The sequence below is a fragment of the Rhamphochromis longiceps genome, linkage group LG8, assembly GCF_057381845.1.
Source record: "Rhamphochromis longiceps isolate RC_006_pf linkage group LG8, R_longiceps_female_GT1.1, whole genome shotgun sequence".
Taxonomy (NCBI): domain Eukaryota; kingdom Metazoa; phylum Chordata; class Actinopteri; order Cichliformes; family Cichlidae; genus Rhamphochromis; species Rhamphochromis longiceps.
In genome coordinates, this window is record NC_140564.1 from 25,165,790 (window position 1) to 25,187,990 (window position 22,201).

A 22,201-nucleotide genomic window follows, 5' to 3' on the forward strand; every position below is an offset into this window, starting at 1 on the left:
CAGACTAAGTAGACCTACCAGATGATTTAATGCCCATGCAACTAGTCACAGAGCGCAGCTGTGAAAGTTAAGAAAGCTGAATAGCTGCAGGGGAAGAGAAGTACTTTAAACATTTACAGGAGTAAGTCAGGGTGCACCTTTCCGCCTAAGTCGGCATCGTGCTCTTTACAGGGGCCACCAAGCATGGCAGATATGAGACTTACATCTAGAAGTACTTCAGCCTCCTGTGATGAGAAAGTGAAGCCAAATTTACTATTGAATGGGGAAGAGGCATACGCTGCCCCATTGATCTCTGGGGATCCTGGGAGGCTAATCTATCCTAAGGCATTTTAAAGCTGTGCTCACTTTACACAGTAGCTGCCGAACAACTCCCACAACCTCAGTTACTATCCAAAAGCTTACCACTGCAGACTTCCCCCTTCTCTACAGCTCTGCTTTTGCTGCACTCTGTGCAAGTATACCTGTGATATCTCCCCTCTAAACCCAGAGAGGCGTGGCATTTCCTGTCCCTGTCTCACCTACTTACCCCTGCCCCTCCCTCATATCCCTCTCCCTCATTCCTTAGATCATTTCAAAGGGCCACGCAGATCAAAGCTGGTCCTTTTTTTTTGGACCTGGACAGGAATGGGAGATGTATTTAGTTAATCATTTATTTGATTTAAAAAAAAAAAAGAAAGGAAAAAAAAGACCCCACCCCTTCTCGCCCATGCAGTTTCTGTCTTACCACTCATTTTTCCCCTGCTATCTGCATCCTCCTGAGGCCCTGCCTGCCACCTCTCCAGGCAGTTTTTAATATGCAGAGAAAATAAGCTGGCCGTTCTCTTCAGGCAACGGATGGGTGAAAGGCCTAGGGAATATGGTTCAGCTACACAAGAACACTCGCTTCTGATGGATTAACCCTTCCCACGCTGAGATATGAAGCAGTGTCTGAAAATTACCTAGCTGGGACTGAGTGTGCGTAACTTCAAATGACAGACAGATACACCATTAGATTTGATTTAGGTTGTTTGCTGTGCTGCATTTACAAAGTGTACTTACTGCTTTTACTGCTTTGCAGCAAAGCCAATAATGAATCCATCATCTTGAGCTGTACATTGTCAGTGATAGATATTATCAGCTACAGACAATGTGAATCAAAGCAAATCATATGTATGGAGTGGTTACAATACAAAACACATTCCTCATCCTGTGCTAAATCATGATTAGTGTCAAATACAGGTGAACAATCTGTCTTTTGGTCTTTCTCATCACATGCACGCACACACACCTCAGCTGACCGGCCTCCAGCAGGAGGGGTGACCCCGTGAAAAAGCTTCATCACTCTCTGCCCGGCAAATGGACTGTGGCCTGAGGTAGATAATGGCATAATGAACCCACAGCAGCCTGGAGTGACATTTTTGGCCATGGGCGGCGAGAAGGTCTTAGATGGAGGCAATGAGTGTGCAAACACACACGCACACAAAGGATGATGACGTGTCTGTAGTATCCATCATTCTGGCACTCTCCTAGTTACCCGCTGATGTGTATTAGCTGACTCCTAATTCGGTCTCAAGGCTTAAAATTTTATCATGTTTTATAGAAGAGCTTTAGCCACGATATTAAAATAAAAAAAATTCCAAGTATAAAAAATGTTCACATTTTCCGTCATTTAGTAAATAGGGGAATATTTTGACATTTTGTTAAAAGAGAAGGGCATCTCAACTCTCACGTATAAACAGTAAACCACAGGTTGGAGATGATTTGCTCAGCCTGTCTGTCTTGGTGATGCAGTTATTTTGAAGCTTGTATCTAACGAACTGGGAAAGAGCCAGAACATAAAGACTGCATGAAAAAAAGAAGCTTTTTTTGGCCTTTCAATCCAGAGTGCCAACGTGATAAATATTACAAATTTTCATAACAGAAAGCCAAGAATCTGCATCTTGGCTATGATGTCAAATAGATACCCTCACCACAAAACAGCTGAAACTGGAATGAAATCCAAATGTAACCCCTGATACAAACGATCTGTAAATATCTGTATAAAATTGATTTAATTCATAATATAAGTCAAATCTACAAGAAAGCTTAAGATTAAACATTTAAATTACACCTAATTGGAGATCATTTATATAATTTTGTGATCTAAGAGACAAAATGTAGACAGCAAGAGACTGATAATATATAGTCTGCCAAAAGCGAAAGAAAAAAAATGCTGCTTTGCTCAACATCCTTTCAAAGTTGAAGTGCATTTTCTTGGGACCTGGTTCATTCTCAGCTCTGCTGTACAATAAATGATTGACAATTGTTCTACTTTACTGAGACATCAACACAAACCCTTCTAACACCTGCTCAAAATGAACACATCGTATCCTGCTGAGCTGTCATTGTAATAACCTTCACATGTTTTTGACATGTCAAATATTAATAATACCAGCATTGAAATCTCTGAATACATAATCATTGACATTCATTTGCCACATTTATTTAACTTACTGTAATTTTTAGAATGAAACGTGGCAAATGAAAATATCTGTTAGTACTTTATTTTGGTTTTATCGTCATTTTCCGTAAAGAATACAGCTTTAAATATGTGAGTTACATTATATGACCAAACAGAGGTGCACAATTAGAGATGTTGAACCTAGTGTAGCGTTTAGCAGCCTAATGGCCTACTTGACATTTGACAGCAGGTATTCTGTCAAGTATTCACTCTACTTGTTGATGTAATCTCCATCCTTGGTAGTGAGATAAAATGGAGCCAAATACAAAGGTTGAATCATTTACAGCTTCTCTGGCTTAACGTACCACTTGTGTCTGAGCTTTAGTTATAGATGACGGGGAGGCCATATCATCTCACACAGCCTCAGAGCCCCTGCTGTCTGTGAAAACAGAGCTGGCATGATGTAAGCTAAAGGTTCCCCCCTTTCTTCCCCTTTCACTGTCTGACCTAGATGTGTATGTATGCATGCACTGGTGTGGAACTGTATGTGTGTGAATCTGCACTGGGTGGTCCAGTCTGATTTCGTTGTACACACTGACTGTGAGCTAATACTTTCTGTCCGATTCACCTGGGACGTTCTACATCTTCTGCGAGCCTTGGTTGGTCTGTTCTGAATATCGAGAAGAGACATGAGAAGTGGACCCCACGCAGGGAAGAGACGGACGGAGTGTAGAAGAGAGAGCAAATTAAACAAAAGAGACAGGAGGGAAGAGCCCAGATGAGCCGTAGAGTATAGTCGGTCAGGCAGAAGTGGGCCAAGCTGGTGTTCCACTCGTGAGATGACACACATACAGACTGCTCCAACTGACTAGAGACAAGCCTTGCAGTCTACCTCTTCCTTTTTCTTTTTCCCTTATACAAACGCACATCTACAGATTTCAAATCCCAGGGGTTTTCAGGGCTCCATGCTGATGTTGAGAAAAATCAAGCTGACTAAACAAGGAGACAACTCAATTTAGGTGGGATGAGAAAAGGTGTGCCATGCCACAGGGTGATGCCATGAAATGATATGCTCTTATCTGACAAAGCTATCCCAACTTTTGCTTCCTCAGCTAAGCGGGAGCCCAGGGATGAAACCAACTAGCCTGCTTTTATTATCAACAAATCTCTCATTAATTATTCAATAAGAAGTAGACAACAAAAGAAAACTATTATTTAAGCGTCACTAGTGCACATTAATATGCATATTATTTAAAAAGAAGCAGAAAATCTTCCCTTTTTGCAGAGTAACAAAGTGTTAGGCACATTTGCTTGCTAAATGCTAATATCTATAAACAGATATCTGCATATGATTATGCAAATCTTTAGACAAGGGAGACGATTTATAATAGCGGAGGCTTTCTGGTTTCCATTTGCAGCATGCTTGCTGTGTGGGTTGTACTGACCAATCACACTTGAGCAGTCTTTATTTACATTAAAGTAAGCAATTTGTACTTGTTCTTGGGCTTAAATGAGAATGCATTTGGTATTAACATACACATATTAGCTTTTTTTAAAAAACATTTTTTAATGTATCTGCCTTTGTCAACAATAAACTGTGAACAAAACAGCTTATATCCATCATATATCCTCTGACTAAACTGAAAACCCTGAAGCAGCCTTGAAAAAGTCAGTAAACTCGCTAATAGCTTTACAGACTGCCTTAATGCCAGTTAGCATAAACAACAAACAACCAGCCAAACTAGTGATAATTATTTTCCTGCCATTTGACCAATCCCCTGCCTGGTAATTAAAAGCCAGAATAGTAAATACTTTCAGTGATAACACTGGTGAAAATCAGCCTATCATAGCATCCACAAACAGTACCGTGCAAAAGTTTTGACTCACCTTTCTTTTTTTTAGATATTTTATTGGAAAAAATAGGAGCAGCAATTTATAGAAACATGTGCAAACATAGATGGAAATACAGCGTATATGGCAGAAATAGAGTTTGTATAATTCTAGAGGGCTTGAAAGTCTATCCATTATGCTTTTACTACAAAGGCAGTGAGTCTGGGTTCATTGTCATGCTGAAAAATTAAGCTGTTGCCAGTCAGACACATTGAAGATGGACCAAAATTTGACAGTACGTTTCTGTGTTCCATCAGTTTTTATGGCTGTAGACACTCCCTATTCTATCTCTCTCTCCTGACCTTCTCCATACATAAGGAGGATGATTTGTATATTGGAGATTATTTGTATCTGTCATCTGAAATGACCCAATAAAAAACAGAACATACTGTAACTCAGATGCATGCTTTAATTTCAAAACTACTGCAGTATTAACAGTGGCCCAGTAGAGGTCTTGTAGACAGAGTAGTATCACAGCTGAGCAGACAGTAGCATGCAGCGTTTGTTTTATCTTTATGATAAGATGCCAAATAGTTTGTTAGCATTAAACCTAATTAAAAGTCTCCTTAGCATTTCTAAGTATATAAAGTAAATTGGCATATTCATATTAATTTGTGCTTTATTGTTAAAATCAATATTGACTCCAAAAATCGAGTGTTTGATGGCGCCAATTAAAAGCTAAGACCCGAATGTTATCCATGCACGATTTTATATCATCTCAGTACAAATGCAGGCACGCTTTTTTCTCAGCCATTATAGCTCTACATGAGAGCAGAAAGAATACGAGGTACTGAGGCTGCTTAGTGCAGGTCATGGAAGCAAAGAGGACAATAGCCGCCTCTTAGGCACAGGTTAATTAAGCCATTCAGAGGGCGCCCATTTTGAGCCTCTGCAGGTTAATTACAAAGCAATAATGACAGGCAGCCAAGTTGATGTTATGCAAAGCAGACTGGTTTAGAAAAGTTGCGCTGCAGTGAAAGCGTGCTTGTCAGACTTCCCATGTATCCACCTAACAGGTCGCTCCAAGTCAGGACTCGTGTAAAGTATCAGATTTTTCTGTGCATTTGTGACCCTCCTCAAATGAACTACTAACACACATTAGAGGATGTCAGTCTAATAAACAGGATGCCAAATTTAGAGTTTGTATTTGTTCATATTTTCAGCAAAAGCCACAAATTTGATGTTCAAGTTTTCAAGGAACATAAAAAAAGGCGGGGACATTCACTTCACAGCTGGAAAAATATGAACAAGAAGGTTAAAGTGGAATGGGTCACTCAGCTTGAGCATGTCAGACAGTCACAAATCAGCACAACAAATGGCAAAAAGTCAACAAAGCTGCTCTATCTTTGACACAGATGGAAACAACAAAGACGATGTGATGGGTTAAAATGATTTTTTAACAAATATATAGCTTATAAATATCTAATAAGGGTCTAACACTCACCTTTTGTAAACTTGAAAGGTGGCTTTAAAAATACTGGTGGGAGTTCAGGGTACTTACGACTGACTTCAACAGCAGCCCTAAAATAACTAATAAGAAAAGTTATTAAACTAACCTGAAACATATCTGGGCATACTGTGTGTCCACAAGAAAATACATAATCCACTGTTACCTAACATGTAAAAGAGTCCAAACAAAGGCAGAACGTGGTAAACAAGCCCGCGATACCACAACAACAAGGCAGTGTGGCTGCATTCCCAGCAGACTTACTACGAAGCAACAGACACTACTCGCTCCGACCAATCCCTGAGATCAACTCCTGGGTGGTACAACCAGGAATTGGGCCATTTGGTTTCCAAAAGCACCCAGTCCAGGCCCTAATGGAGCTGACTGATCACATTTCACAACAGGGCCAATGCAACCAGCAGAGCAGAACAAGGACCTGAACAAGGCAGAGCTAGTGGCCCAGAGCCCAGAGGCCCACTATAAAGACCAAAGGACACTGTGCTGCCTGCGGCCTGGAGAGCAGGGAGGGCAGGAAGGGACCCTAACTGCACACAAACCTCTTTCAGACACTGTAACTAGCTTTAAGTATTCATTTAAGTCACAGTTTTGCAGCTTGCAGAAATAAACTGTCACTGAATGTGTCTGTATCCAAACGCCCTTTGCGTAGACGTCATGCATGAGTATTGTCATGGGAAAAACGGGTTAATAAAAATACAAATTTGAAGATATGACATGACATATTCAGCATTGCCCTATCTTTTAATGGTCCAATTGTTTATCTCTTCCAAGCTGGACGATGCCACACCTCTCTGAAAACTTTCCATGCAAATCCATCCGGACCTTTTTTAATAATCCTGCTAAGAATCAGACAAAAAAACAAACACAACACAACAAAGAAAAAAAACACACAAACACACACTGAATCAGAAAAAACAAATATAACCGTAACAGCTCACAATGTGTGTATGATTTTATTTTAAGTATTTTAAGTATAAGAAATCATGGCATTCAGTGGCATTCAATTCAGTCTTGAGCTGCAACACAGTCAGAGCCAATGTGAGACAAAGTGGCTCTGAGACCAAAATGGCATGTTTACATAATAATTGCATATATAAAAAAGGTGGCTCCACTCAGCAGCACACGCAGAGAGAAAACAGCCAACAGATGCTCGGATGGACTCCTGCGCATACACGTGCTAGTATACACAAACTAACAACCTCATCAAAACTCTCATAATGTTTCCTCTTTGCAATTCTGACCATAGCAATAAACAATACAGGCAATTTCTGGAGAGGAGACACGCTTCTCAACAGTTACAAACTTTTACTGCGATATTTGAAACCATTAAAGTTTTTTTTTCGTCTTTTTGCCTAGCAATTGTTTCCCCATAAAATTAACAGACAAAATTCATTTACCAGCTTCCAACGCCGAAGCGACTCCCTTACAGCAGATAGCACGGAGTACACCTCTCGCTCAAAGATGACAAACACTGTTACCTTGACAGAATGCAAAGAGGAATTTCCCACTAGGAAGAAGAAATAAATTTTCAGTCACAGATAAGCAGATAACTGTCCTCAGCTGGAAGCTGACAGTCAGGCTGTTTTGTTTACCTAAGAAAATGGACTCACGGTGAACTTCAAATGAACCAGATCTAATGCAGACGCACCCACAGCAAGTTTATAACAGACAAGGTATGCTGAAAAATAATGGACGTCAATCATCCCAGCTAAAGAGGTCCACTAACACGCTGAAGCAGGTTGAGCTACATCAACAAACAGATTCTGTTATTTGTACACATAAAAAGAATATAATTGGAGGAAAAAAGGAAGCCCATTTATGTGGATTCAGGGCATGGAGGTCATAGCTTGGTAAACACAAGCCCCATTAAAACTTGTTTTTGCAATGAACTTTTGTTCTCTGGAGATGCTGTGTGAAGATTCATGAATGTTCACAACAATATATATAGTAAATTCATGGTTTAACAGCATTTATTAATTAAACAAGATAAACTGTGTACTTTCAGACAGTAAAGTACTTTTATTTGCTTGTCAAGTAAATAAGACACAGAAACTCCACAGCAATGCTATTTGTAAGAGAATTGTAAGACCTCAACCGACAATTACAAAGACTGGCATCCACAGACAGAATCACCAGGCATCCATCGTGAAGTTAATCCAGCCATCAGCCATGGTTTCATCCATATCGATGAGAGATATTCAATAGTTCTACTAAAATATTTACTCAGATCCATTTTTAGTTTATTGTCTTGTGATGTGTTTCTTATTATCTCAGATGCAGTATTTACATACATATCTGCAGCGAGTTGTCTGCCAGATGCAAAGACCAAACACGTGCTTTTTGCATTTGGTGGTATCTCTGTGGTTAGGCTGTTGCAGAACCAAAAGAAGAAGGTGACCTAAGCTAAGATTCATGAGAACGTTATGAAGTATATTCATAAGAATGTACTACTGAGGTATCTGCACTGTCTGTAAAAACCCTGAAGGAGCTATAAGAAATAAACCTCATGAAAAGTCATTAGGAGGGTTTAAAGTTATTATTATTTAAAGTTGTTATTGCATTTAAATAGTAGCTGTTATGTCTGTTAAGTCTGAAATGCACTATTATTCAAACCCTTAATTGAAGTCTTTTTATTTAACAAGAAAAATAAGGATGAGGCATTACATAGAAAAAACAAACTGAAACCCTCCTACACTGCTTTAAGTGCTTTAAAGAAACTAAACACAAGAAATGCCAGATGACAATTTCAACATCAGATACGCTGCATGTACTTTCAAGATTATCTAGTAATAAGATGTGAAGCTGAATAAGGTCACAGAAAAAATAACTAAGAAACAAAGAAAACAAAACAAGTCTTCAAATCTTCTGACAATACCAAATCATTCATTCACAGTGTCATAAGAACTATGTTTGATTGTAAATGCAATTTGCATAGATAAAGTGCTCTTACTCATACATTAAAAATTAATACCAGGGAAAACAGCAAAACCTTCATCTTGCATTCACTGTTGCATCTTTTATCAATTTAGTACACTTTTATTCAGAGTTGGTCCAATATGAGCTTATTCTGGCTATTGCTAGCAAATTAAAGTTACGCTATCTGGACACAACTATTCATCACCAATGGGAACATATGCTATGAAGTTCCCCGTGCACAGTTTTTGTGCTGATGTTAACACCAGAAAAGGTTTCAAACCTTGCAGTTATTCAGTCAGCAGCGTGTTGGCAACTTTGACGCACCACACCCTTCAGCGCTTACAGACCCCAATCTGTAACTTTATGTGGTCTGACACTTTGCGTCTGAGTTGCTGTGGTTGCTAAAGGCTTCGACTTTGCAATAATACCACTCACAGTTGACTTATTTATATTTACTTATTACAACGATGGCATCCTTTTATAGTACCACACTTAAATTCAGTAAGCTCTTCAAAACTATTTTTTCACAAATGTTCCTAAAGGCAGACTGAATGGCTCGGTGCTTGATCTTATACACCTGTAGCAGCTGGACTGAAGGATAGAGATCTATCCGCTGCAATTTTCTTTTCAGTTCGAAGCACTATAACTGACAGCATATACAAAGAAAACCCAACTTTTCTTCAGTTCTAATGGTTTTCATGATAAAAGAAATGATTCAACTTTACAATTTCCCACACACTGCAGTAAGTTGCAGGATCTACTCTCACTTACATAATTGAAAATAAAACTAGCTGTACACCCGACTTTACCTGACATATTTTAGCTTAACAAACAAAAGCAGGTACAACAGTTATTTGCATTGACATTGACCCTGTTTTGACCCATCTCCGCAATTTTCCTTGCAACTGCATTGGTCTTTTCACTGCTTATACCAAGGCTCATATCGAGCTTTGGCTACTTCAGATTTAGCCACTTTCCTTTTGCTATCATGTTCAAACTGGGCATGTTCAATTGGGTGAGGGTGTTTAAGTCTCTCAATAAGGTTGCTTCATGGCTACAGCACACAAACAATATGTTAGCATATAGCCGTAACTGTGTGAGCAGCTATTTTCTGCATGAAAACGACATGCATGAAACAGACCAGCTCATAATTGGACATATGTGAGACTCACCAGGCAATCTGGGCCAAGCACACGGAAAATCGGCCGATCCCGACCCCTGGCCGGTCGATCAGTGCATCTTTACCAAAAAACACCAGAATTCGCAAATAAAGTAAAAACAGTTGATTTTACTTAATATATAACTAGAATTCTGTTAACATGATACAAGATATTTGAGGCATTTCCTGCACCAAAGCAAGCATAGCAAAGACACAAGAATGTAAACAACAAATTAATGCTTTGCAGCCAGTCACTGTTTTAGGCGAGAAAATTATGACAGGGCTTAGTCACCAGCTGTCATCCTTTATGTTGTCTTTTTGCCTCCTTAATTGCATACTTCATGCTCCCATCATAAAAATTACATAAAACACTAATTTAGATTAGTATGGCCTTAGTATTTCATAGCAGGAGACACTCAAATCTACGCCATCTAATCCAAGTGGGAACAGTAGGAGGCGTTCTTTCTAGAACAGGAAGCAATGACCCGTGATGGTGGAGGTGCCACTCTCTGTAGGAAGTCGCACATTTTCTTTTTCCTCCTTAGCCTTACCTCCTAGTGATTAGAGGAACATCTGCAAACACCGACAGTCCTCTCTGCTTCCCTCTTCATATTTTACACAAGCAAACTCCAGGAATCATTACCCAACATGAGCTCATCATTAGCACATTCATAATTCAGTGTAATGGATTATGTAATTGCTCCATTAATCACGGGAGCCACCCCAGCATACTTTCCTATGCGTTAGTTTAATTATGGGCAATGCTTCTGTTAAAACAGGTTCTGTTTGCAGTAGCTGATTCGAAAAGTCTATTTTCTACTGTGGGAACTTGTGCAGGCTGCAGTTTAGAGACAGCATAGAGTTCTTGTGGTACGCCCGCAGACAGCTCTTCAATAAAATGTGTCATGGCAGGAGGACACAATGAAAAAGTAGGCAAAAGGGCACATGCCTTTCAGGAAAGCAGTTGTCAAACTCAGGCATCACTTAAGTCACATAATTTACTGGCTTTTGCAACCTGTGTGATAAATATTCCAGTTATACACGACGGCTGGAAGTGTCTGAAAAAGATTAAGACACGTAGACATGGAGGTACTTGTCATCTGATTCCAGCAGCTGGCATGACTTGTGAGGACTTAATCCAACAGTGTCATCAGCTATTTGTCAAGGAAAAGAGATAGGGGGCTCTGCATTCCCTCCTCTGTACTATTGTTGGAATCTCAATGTGAAAGTCTGGCTACAGTCCTTTAGTTTGAGTGACATTTGGCTATCATCACCGAGGGACACTTGGTGTATTTCGGTCATCTCATCCTTATTAAAAAGGTCAGTGACAGGCAGAGCTCCCTGTGCACTCGTAAGTGCGCTGAGGGCTGACAAGAAGTAACAGCCTTTGTTGGGGGGGAAAAAACTGCTGTTACATAACAGAAATCACTCTGGATATACAGAAACTGCAGCATACTTATCAGTTATTTTCCTTGTGTGCTTTCTTCCCCCAGATTGTACTCGCAGTGATGTCTTTCTTACTTTTGCTTTGTTTCTGCACTTGCAGAGAGAGCGCAAGAGTCGGAAAATTAATATGTATTTTATACTGCTGCATATATGGTCCAGAATAAACCTCCAGTCTAAATAGGACCTGAGTGACTGGTCCTTCAGTCACTACCTACACAAAACAAACAACTAAATGGTTTGTGGTTACTGTCAAGATGCTGGCAAAGCTTCACAAGGCATAAAGCCTCCTGCCAATAACACCGCCTGAGCCAAACAGAAAGACGGTGAGAAACACACACAGAATAAAAGATGGCAAGAAATGTTTTTCCATTGTGAGGAATACACATGTAATGCTTGCGGGGGAAAAAAGAAGCTTAGGCATTCACCTTGCTGAACTGACATTTAAATAAGCAGGAGCCATTTTCTTCATCAATCTCTGCATCCCTCCCCTTTCTCCTGCTCCCTCCGTGCCACTGTAATTTGAAGCTGTCACAAACAAATCCCTCTCGCAGACCTTTCCAAATGTCAGGTTTTCGTCAAGCTCCATGACGGCCTTCAAGACCCGCGGAAACTTTTGTCAAGAAAAAAAGAAAAAAAACAACAGAAAAAAGAAGCAGCAGAGTTCAAGTACGTATGCATATTTATGGGCATTCACAAATTCACTCCTCGCAGAGTTACCAGAGCAGGGATGGGACAGAGCTACTGATCTGACAGTCACTTGACTCCACATTTTACAAGTATTGCTCGGGTTTTGTGCTCGTTCTGTGTCACAGTTGAGAAAATACTAGGATTTTATTTATTTTTTTCTCAGGCCAGCGGGGTTTTCCTGGCTCACAATGTGCCCTTGGTGGGTGACTATACGTGGTATTTGCCCTGCAATGAATCTGTGTTATGTGATAGAAATATATGCATTTCTCTTTTTTGTAACTTTTCTACATGATAAGACAAAATGATCCGAGGTCTGTCTTTTGCAGAGATTATTAAAATAGCTGAGTCTTTTGTCCTCTTTGTCAACCACTTCTAATTTCTCACCAGGGAAGGCTTTTTAATATCTGGAATTTTGGTACCTTTGCCCTTTAAAGGCTCAGAATCGTATTATTATTTTTTATTAACTTTTTAAAAATTCATTCGAATTTTTTGGAAACAATGATAGGGGGGCAAAAAGGCAGTTTTGACTCCAGTCTCCAGTGGCTACGCTAGAAGCCCAGAAAAATATGTGATTACCCTCAGAGACTAAGTCTTACATGTGTATAAAAGCACATGTGCACTGCATGCCATTTAGGAAAAGTAGAAAAAAGAAAATATTTAGAAACAATTCCCCAAATCCCATAATAAAAATAATAATAACCATGTAATTACACATCGCTGAAGCTTCTTTTCAGCAACTGACCAAAACTAAACAAAATGGGGAGGTTGGACAATCTTCATAAAGCCTGCAGTTTGTTCAGGGTCAAAACATTTGGAGGAAATACAAGAAAAAAGTAACAAAAAATACTTCCTTCAATAACAGACAGACATTGCACAGAAAGCTTGGCACAGGTCAGCGTCAATTCAGCAACTATATATTCAAACTGCATCATTTTAATAACCTCTGACACAAAGAAAGTTAACAAGAAACTGTTATCAGAGCGTGCGAATGTGCGAGAATGAAATGAGGGGAGAGCAAGACGAGCTAATCAGCTCTCGCTCTTCAGTGGCATTTCACGAACTCTCTGCTAGTAGTTCAACGTGCACAAAATGAACCCCGTCATCAATAAGTGAGCACGCTGATATAGCACGAGTAGATCCAGGCTCCTTCGCCATGAGATGGGAGGAACATCCTATAGTAAAAAAAAAATGGTAAATGAATTTTGAAGATGAACTGCTTAAGGGATAAAAAGTAGCTTCTTTGAATATGGTCATAGTAAAAAAAAAAAAGAAAATCTAGAAAGGAAAAGAAAATTACCCTCCCAGCATGAGTTTCTGGTATAGCCCGAACTGTAACATCTGCCTTTCTTAAGACATAGATCCTACCTATGAAAAAAGCTCCCCTTTCACAGCAGCATGTGCAAGATGCTGAGCAAGTAGTGGTGATGGACAGCAACAAGGACTTAAGAGAGGTTAGAGCAGGCAAAGACGAGAGGGGAAAAAAATCTTTCTTTTCACTGTCAAGACGTTTTACTGCCATCTTCTAATCTATGCAATTGCAGTTGCACATTGTGTCAACATGTCCAGAAGGCCAGGCTGGTTTGGGATTTTTTTTTCTGCCACCCACCCCACTCCTAAATTTTTCCTCTTCGTTGCCTTGCATCAGGCACAGGATCTGAGGCTTTAATATGGTTGCCAGTGAGGCAACAGCCATTTAATAACAATGCAATAGTTCCTCACAGCAGTAGTCCAGTGTCGCTCATACACCCCGCCGGGTGCAGATGGTACATTGTCTGTGATTTACGAAAACATTCTCCTTTCAGAGATGTTTTTCCTTTCTCCCCAACACATCCGCTGCACCTTTTGTCAGCAATATTTAAGTCTCTTCTTGATAGAAACAACACACTTTTTGTCTGAAGCCCATGAAGTCATATTTCGTAACAGGTCAGCTAAAGTGGCTACCCCCAGAGGTGATGTGAGAGTGCATGTTTGTGTGTGCATGTCTGTGTGTGTGAGAGTGTATGGTTTAGTAGGAAGCCTCTCACATTTGCCTCAAAGCCTCCCGCAGTGGGGGACATCTGGAGGAGGCGTTGCCGAGTAAACAGAGAAAAGAAGAAGAGTTCAGGCCTGAAATATCATCCTACAAGGACGGAGCTGGCTTTCATTAACATACAAAGGGGGGAGAAACGGTGGTGGAGATTTATTCAAATCAAAATGGCTAATGTTGCCATAAGCCAGTCACCTTGCCAACTTACCCTAAAACTCATTCTTTTTATCAGTGCCCCTTCCCCTGACTCACTGCTGAGAGCAATTAGGGCAAAATTTGATGAAAATGACCAGTAATTCAGTGTAAAGAAAAAAGCTTCCAAGTAACCATTTCACAAGGTAGATGTTCATTATGAGCCAGCAGGAAAGAGCCTCCTCTTAATAGAGTGCCAGCCATAAACATCCCTCATCATCACCGGGCCTGCCATTTGATCTCACCTCTGGGGATTCTGTGCTGGGCAGCTTCATTCATTTCTTCTGTGTTTCACTGTCTGTTTACTCAGTAATGGACTCTGCCCAGAGAGTTGTTAAGGGGAACAAAGTGAAAGTGCCCGACACTCTGCTGTGGCGGTGATTAACGACTGAATTAGAAAACAACTCCGGGTCACCTTCTTTAACATTGTGATGGATGATCTCTTGCGAGAATTTGATAGCAATTGTTATAGGTGTGCCAGAATCTGGATCACAGGCGGGGCAAAGCGACGGTGCGTTTACAGTGCGGATCAACTTTTCCACGAATCTGCGAGCGGTAAACACTGTGCTGTAATTAACAGCTAAATGCAATAAAACGAGGCTTTCATAGTAAGCACCTCACTGATGAGGGTGCATGCAATTGTGTCCACCACTGTCTGTAAAGCTTTAGTTAGTGTTGCCCTACTTCAGCTGTGTATATGCCATCTCGCCTGTCACAGGCAGTTTACAAGACTGGGAACGAGGGTTGCCATCTGTCCCACCTCTATGGGGTGCACAGAGGGACGTTTTGCACAGTTTTGGCATGGCTGACTTCCCCTAATGCTGCACAAATGTTTAGAGACATTACATAAGCAATGAGACCTCCACTAGCATGGGGGAGGGGTGGGGGTGTGGAGATGGATATGTGCATTAGAGGACAAGAAAAAAGCCAAAGAGGAAACAAGATAAGAAAGTGTGAGACAGCAGCCCTGGTCTTTTCATTCTTCTTACCAACTGCACTTTCAGACATATAATAGCGCTACAGGGCTACATTGGCGTTGCTATAGGGTGTATGTGAAGGGTAAATATGAATAAGTGCAGTTTGAAGGCATTTGAAATGCCAATACCTCACATGGGGTGTTTTTCATACCATCAAAGCACAGCTGCAATACTTTATACCACAAAGTATCTGGTAAGTGACGTGTTCTACTGTGTTTGATAAAAGCAGTGTGTTGCAAGATGTTGAAATGCACTGTCTCAAAAGCGGGGGCAAAAACAGTTTGTTTCAGAGATCCTACAAACAAAAGCTTCTTAATTTCCCTAATATGTTAAATGCATCAGCCAGCGCCCTATAATAGCATCAGCAACAATTCCCTAAAATTAGGGGGGTGAATGCTTAAGGATAGATCAAAAGATCAGATCTAATTCTTTATCTGACTGTAGCTGAACTTGGAGAGGTAAAAAAAAAAACTCACACAAACAACAAAAAACAAAATTCACTGGTGATACTGACGCCACTTACATTTATATTTTGCAGGAAATTGAGAAGGAGAGGAACAGCAACTTGATGCACAGACCACTGAGCGCACCCCTGCCAAGGAGAGGTTTAAAATACTACAACATGTTGCAACAGACAGCCTAAACTCGCTGTTCCCTACTCATTTTACAGCTCATTATACTCACTGCCCTCACTGAAAGCTACCTAAGGAGAGACTGGGAAAGAAATGCCCAGCTATCCACACGTTAAATTTACTCAACCCACATCCGAACTATACACAGTCCACACAGGTGTACTGAGCTGCGTCTTTCACCTCGAGCATCTTTTGTCCGCACAGTGTATCACATTTACATCCCAATTTAGAGAATGACCCACATGCTGCTGATTCCATTTGGACAGAAATCTTAATCTAAGTACCAAAACTGAGCAGCCCCAGTGTTGATGTACTTCAATCACTGATGTTGCAGCATGGCAGTAATGAGATGGTGCTACTTACCCTCACCCACCCACTCACCCACCAGTATTACACCTCAAACACTCCCTGCAGTGACCTCAGTTGCTGATTTTATCACTTCCTTGTATTGCAAACGCTGCTGTTCTCATGGTGGTCCCCCTTCCTTCGTAGCCTGCCCTGCAATTGATAACGTCCACTAATTTTTGTTTTTCGGGAACCAGCGCCCATCGTGTGATTGCGCTTTTTTGGGTGTGTGTTCTGTTATTTTATATTTAAGCATATGTCTGTCTGTGGTTGTGCGTGCTAGCATGTGTGAGAGAAAGCTCATTTTCTCTGCCGCGCACCAAAGGAATAACCTCTGAATTAGTATTCAGTAATGAGACAGGGTGTGGGAATGATGGTGAATTTGTAAGCACGCACCATCTTCCCTAATTCCATTTAGGAGTCCTGTAAACACTTATAAATGCAGCAGATAGTTACAGCAGCACCCCCCCTGTCCTCCCCTCCTGCTTTCAGCTCTCATCAGGCTCGCACATCTCCAAAGAAACCAAGGGCAGGAGAGGAGGAGATACTGCAAATCACATTATGGGACATGAAATTAATCCAGCCTCCCCAAACATTTGGCCTTCACACAGTTTAACCTTGAAACTGCTTTTTACTTCCTTGCATGAAGACTTTATAAAAAAAACCTCTGTCACATCCAAGAGAGCAAGCCTGACATTACAACAATGGCGCTGCCGAGGTAATAATTCAATAGGATCCTTCACCGTGCTGATGATATGTTGTAATTTCATTTCACTTACGTCTGTTTCATATTGTAATACACAATTGAGTAGGGGCACTTTACGTCCCAAAAGACCACTTCCTCCTAAGATAATAAAAGCCTTTTGTGCTTGCCTTTGAGAAATCCTTGGTGGATTATGTGAGTGCAGATTTGGGAGCACATCAATTAATATGCATTAAACGAAAGTGTATTAAGTTATGAAAAAAATAATTAATAACTCTAATTGCTGTAGTGCTGCTTTGCCAAACGACTCATACCTTAATGCTAACAAGATGGTCTCTGACACGGCCAACAGGGGCCAAAGTACAAGCGCTGCGTGACCTTTTGCACTGCTGAAAGACAATGCACCTACACTTTATTACACGGGCACATCGCTCTCCCCTGATACTAATGTAGAGTGGTGCAAGGTAAAAGCACAGAGTGGCTGTTGCAGTGCATCCACTCCAATAACAGCAGGGAAAAAAAACTGCCAGCCAACTCAGAAGCCACATGAGGTTCAGCCTTACTAGTTTCAGTCAGAATAAAATACATCTGTTTGTGTTAGCGAATACTGTAGATCTCTTATGCACACCCTATCGCTGGATCTTGTCCCTTTGTATAGTACAGAGAATAGTGCTGGCACAGGGTTCCACTTTCCCCGTTACCACGAAAAAGACATCCACAGCTCCAATTATCCTTTACCCCTGTGTAGCTCTGGAGAACACAACTGCTGCTACTGTCAATGAAATTATAGGAAAGGGTGGGGGTGGGGGTTGGTTAGCGATGATAGTCCCCTTCTAACCACACCCACACTGAACACACGCGCTCTTCAATGTGCGTAAAAGTGAAGACTCACAATGCCTTAAGAGAAAAAGCAAAGAAATGGGAATGACAAGTAAACTATTTCTTTGAGATATCTTTTCAATACAGCATTTCTAAAGGTGAGAAGAGTTTTCAAAGCATGAGATAGTACCTCTTGCTGAGTAATGACATCTCTTGTTGCCGTGAGTAGCAAAGACCTTGTTTCCAAGTTCTCTGCTTTGACCAAGAGCAATCTGGGGCCGGATTTACCGTCTCGATCAGTTTCTACGGCCACGTTTTTCACAGCAGAAAAAGTAAACATTAAAAACACTATCCCAGCTTTCAGCTAAATCAATCTTCACTTTGCTTGGAAATAATGAGCACGTTGAGCGAGCTTCAAATGATCACCGTTGCCCCCGGGCTCGTCAGCTCTACGCAGTCACATCACACAGGCACTTTTGAGGAACGCAGGAAAAAAAAGACGACTAGTCTTAGCCTTCAGAGACCAATTAAAACACATATTCAAATTGACCTAAAAGAAGCGTAATAAGGCATTCGTTTAGGGTGCTGTCCCATACCCATGGTTTCACCCGTTTTTAGATACACTGCAATTGTTTTCAACCCTGACAAACAAATAATCTCACCAGAGTGGAAAACTGAAAAAAAAACCCTCTCCCATCTCATCTCTGCAGGATCAAAGACTACATCGAGATGTAGCGAGCACGTAATTTTCACACAACATGCACACAGGCTCATTCAAAGGACATGAAGGCAGAATTTACCAGCTCTGTATGCACAGCATGCATACATTAGTTGATTCTTATTAAAGCCCACAGTGAACATTAGATCAGCATCATTACTATCTACAAAGAAAATACACTGAAAATAGACATCTTGTTAGCTTCACAATTCAGCAAATATGGGAATTACACAGCATGGTGTATTAAATGCTACACGTGTCACTATAGCACTGAGCAAGGCAGCTGCAAATAATCAGTTGTTTTATCTACTAAAGGTCAAAATAAAGAAAAATGCCAAATGCAACTTTCCAGCACTTCAAAATGTTTCCCTCCACCCAAAACCAAACACATTCCATTCAAAGAAGGTTTAAAACAGTGAAAGAGTGACATTTTCAGGGAAATTTTCTTCCAGTCTACTAATTAATTAAAGCAATAGAACCTATTAAGAAAACAAACTTGAAATGGAAATGAGACATTCAGGCAGCTCTTCAGCCAGTCAGAATTTTAACCATGACATATTTGGCAGCACAGCCCAGCGGGCAGGCTACGCAGCAACTCTAAAACATGCTCCCTCTCCCTTCCACAGCACTTCTTGGGAAGCCGCTCTCATAAATCCCTTCTAATGGTTGCTGGCGAGGGAACTTTTTAACACAGAACTTAGCAGCCACTGTTATTCACCCATATAGCGAGAGTCTTGGGATGATGGATGGTAATAAATATTGCACGGGGCTAACAGAGGTCCCCTCAGAGACGTTCAATTGCCTTGAGTGATAGGGTGCTGCTCGGCAACACAGGAGAGGATGGCAGAGGGCAGGCTCTTCACGGGGTCGGCTAACTGAGTCTGTTCAATTTCCTCTGTGGAAACATGACAGGTCCCATTCTAAATGATAACACTGACTCACAGTGTGGGAAGGTGAGCCTAACAAAGGGTGCCTTCTGCAAAAAAATATGTATCTTAACGTATGTGTAGCGATTTTATTGGTTATGAATGAGGAATTGATCCACTGTGGACCAGGAGTAATTGTGAATGTAGAATACCGCTCTGTGTTAGGAGCTCTTTCCTGCTGCACTTTTGCAGTTTATCGTTTTTTTCCTGACAAGGGAGCTCTGTTGAGCTGATCTGCCCACCATCTTAACTGCTTCCTTGACAATGGCTGACAACGGAGCAGATGTCCAAGCTGCACACATCTGTAACAGTCTGATATTCCTTAAGGCGCACACGCCCCCCCTCCCTTCTCAGTCAATACATGCACAGACAAAGAGGTCACCTCTTATTTAGCTTGCAGTGATCCAATTATTTACTTTGATTATATCAAGATTATACTTTTTCTTTTGGTGTGGGTGCTGGATGGAAATTATCTTAGTTGACAAGAATTAATTACTGACGATGATGTTTTTAATGATGAGCGATAAGGAATTGGGATAACCCCGGTTCTTCATTAATCCAACACGTGTCCTGTTGTCATATTTTCAGAGTAATCAGTGAATTAATTAGTCCAATAATATGTAAGAATACTTTAGTGGGTGTAATTAACAAGTTAACACAAGGCAATTAGCAGCTCATTTATACGCTGCCTGCACCTAAAGGTGGCTGTAAACAGAGGAAGCACTTTCTTTACTACTTTTTTTAAAGTTTACCCAACCAGAAGTGATACTTTATTCCAGCTGCAAATAACAGCTCAGCAATTAAAATAATATACACTCACCTCTATGTAAAATACAGCTAACTGATTAAGAGCAGGGACTACAGAAAACAGCTCATTATTCTCCTCTAGCGGTTTTCAAGTCACATCGTCTATGGGATCAAGAGAACGCCATCCACTTAACAACTGTTAAGTTAATCAGTTTCTAAAATCTTACTTTTATTTGGCAAACTGCACCTCTGCAGCTCCACACTAAACCACCAAATCCTTTCAGGTGAGTTTCCTCGGGGCAAAATGTCATCAGATGCAGGTGTTTGATCTTCTATCTATTTGCGGGGCCCTGCAATTCAAAAAAAAAGTTTAAGGGGCCCTCTGATCCTCCGTAACCATGCGTAACAGCTTATTGCAAAGTGTCTCCAAAAGAGGTCTTAAAATGTGTGCAAGGACACAAACACGTGAATGGTCAGTGACATTGTGATGCAGCAAATGTGCTCCTGTTGGGATGACTTGTGTGCGTGCGTTTTGCGCGTGCGTTTCTCTTTCTTTCCTTTTTCTTCTTTCTTTTTAAGAGACACGGGCTGAGCAGCGAGGAGCGCTGAAGATTACACAGGATGACGTCTTCTACAACACTATTATGCCTACAAAAACTCAGTCATTCGGATCAAGCATGGGGTATTAGAGGATTTATGAGCAAATAGTCTCGCTGGAAAGCACAACACAGCCTGTACAACTCCACAGCCATTCAACAGACACTCTACTAATGCACTTCCTATTTTCTTTTAACCGACACGCACTCCGTGAGGGGTCTGGCTGTGTGCAAAAACAATACACTCCGCATGCCTTTGCCGAACAGCTACCTTTCGCCATGTAAAGGTGAGGAACGTAAATGTCAACACTGTAAGGAGGGAAACGCGGTCCGGTCGTGTCCACATTTGACACAGCGTGCTATATACGTGGTCAGAAATAATTTCCCTCCCGTGTGTACAACCCACCCCGACCGACCATTCCCCCATCTTCATGGCGCAGTAAGGTGGACACACATGGTCAGAGCCGTATGCGGACCCGAAACCCAACGGCGGCCAACTCTCTTTTGAACCCCCCTCCTCACCACCAACACCACCAACACCACCATCCCTCCTCCAAAACTGAATTACACGAGTTAAATCTGCACGGCTGGTGTTGCTTCTGTAAATGCAGTCTTACCTGGATGAATGGTATCAGATAGCAAGTTGAGAAGCCGACTTTTTTTTTTTTTTTTTTTAGGCACACGTCGGCGGCAGCATCATCCGCTTCGGGGACACGAAATAAGATTTGGAGTAATTCTGATTCCACCTTATTATTAATCCTCCGCGCGCTGCACGAGCGGCTTCTCTCGCGGGCTCTCTCTCTCCCCCCTCTCTTTTTCTCTTTTAGGGGCAGGCGAGAAGAAACAACCGGATAGAGAGGAGTGATAGCCGAGCAGGGAACGAGCTACAATGTGTTGAAGCGAGTCCTTGTTTATTCAAATACGACGGAGCATAAACGCCGAGTAGGTGTCTAACTGCTTCTCTGCTTTATTTTACCTCTCTCTCTTTCTCTCTCTCTTTGGCTGTAGTCACACTATGTCTAACTCTCTTTTTTATAAAGGCGGGGTCTTGGGTCGTTTAAACCAATGACATAAACCAAGAAGAAGAAGAAGAAGAACACCCCCCCACCACCACCACCACCGCCACCACCACACACACGCACACACACACACACCACCGTCTCTCCCCCCCCCCCCCCCCCCCCTCTCTCTGTTACACACACACCTTCCTCTACCGCGGTGAGCATAAATGATGCGGTCATTTTTGGTTTCTTCCTCTGGAATGACCGCATCTCTCTCTCTCTTTTTAAAAGAGTTTTTAAAACTGAGATAGTTTTAGTTTCAGGTGAGGAGTGCTTTTCTTGGGGAATGCCTTTTTTTTTTAATTGTGATGCTCAGAGCATTGAAGATAAGTTCAAGAACTCTTAAAAGTTAACTATCTGATGTATTGCTATATGTGGCTTTTTTGTCAAACTTCTGCTTCTCAGTTCTTAAAAACTGTACCAACTATTATTATTTTTTATTTTTTTTATCACTGTGTTGAGGCTATATTGTTTTTA

General features: G+C 41.2%; 1 protein-coding gene across 3 annotated transcripts in view; it reads right to left on the reverse strand.

The window, feature by feature from the left end:
* Window positions 1–21,684, reverse strand: part of LOC146663777 (C-terminal-binding protein 2) — a 95,767-nt gene extending 74,083 nt beyond the window's left edge. Inside the window, exon 1 of one of the 3 annotated variants that reach the window (XM_085416688.1) lies at window positions 21,281–21,684. The gene's annotated coding sequence lies outside the window, so the exon portion shown is untranslated. Of the gene's footprint in view, window positions 1–20,294; window positions 20,314–21,280 lie in introns of those variants that run through there. The other 2 variants (XM_085416690.1, XM_085416689.1) reach the window with 2 other exon arrangements.
* Between the last annotated feature and the right edge of the window lie 517 nt (window positions 21,685–22,201).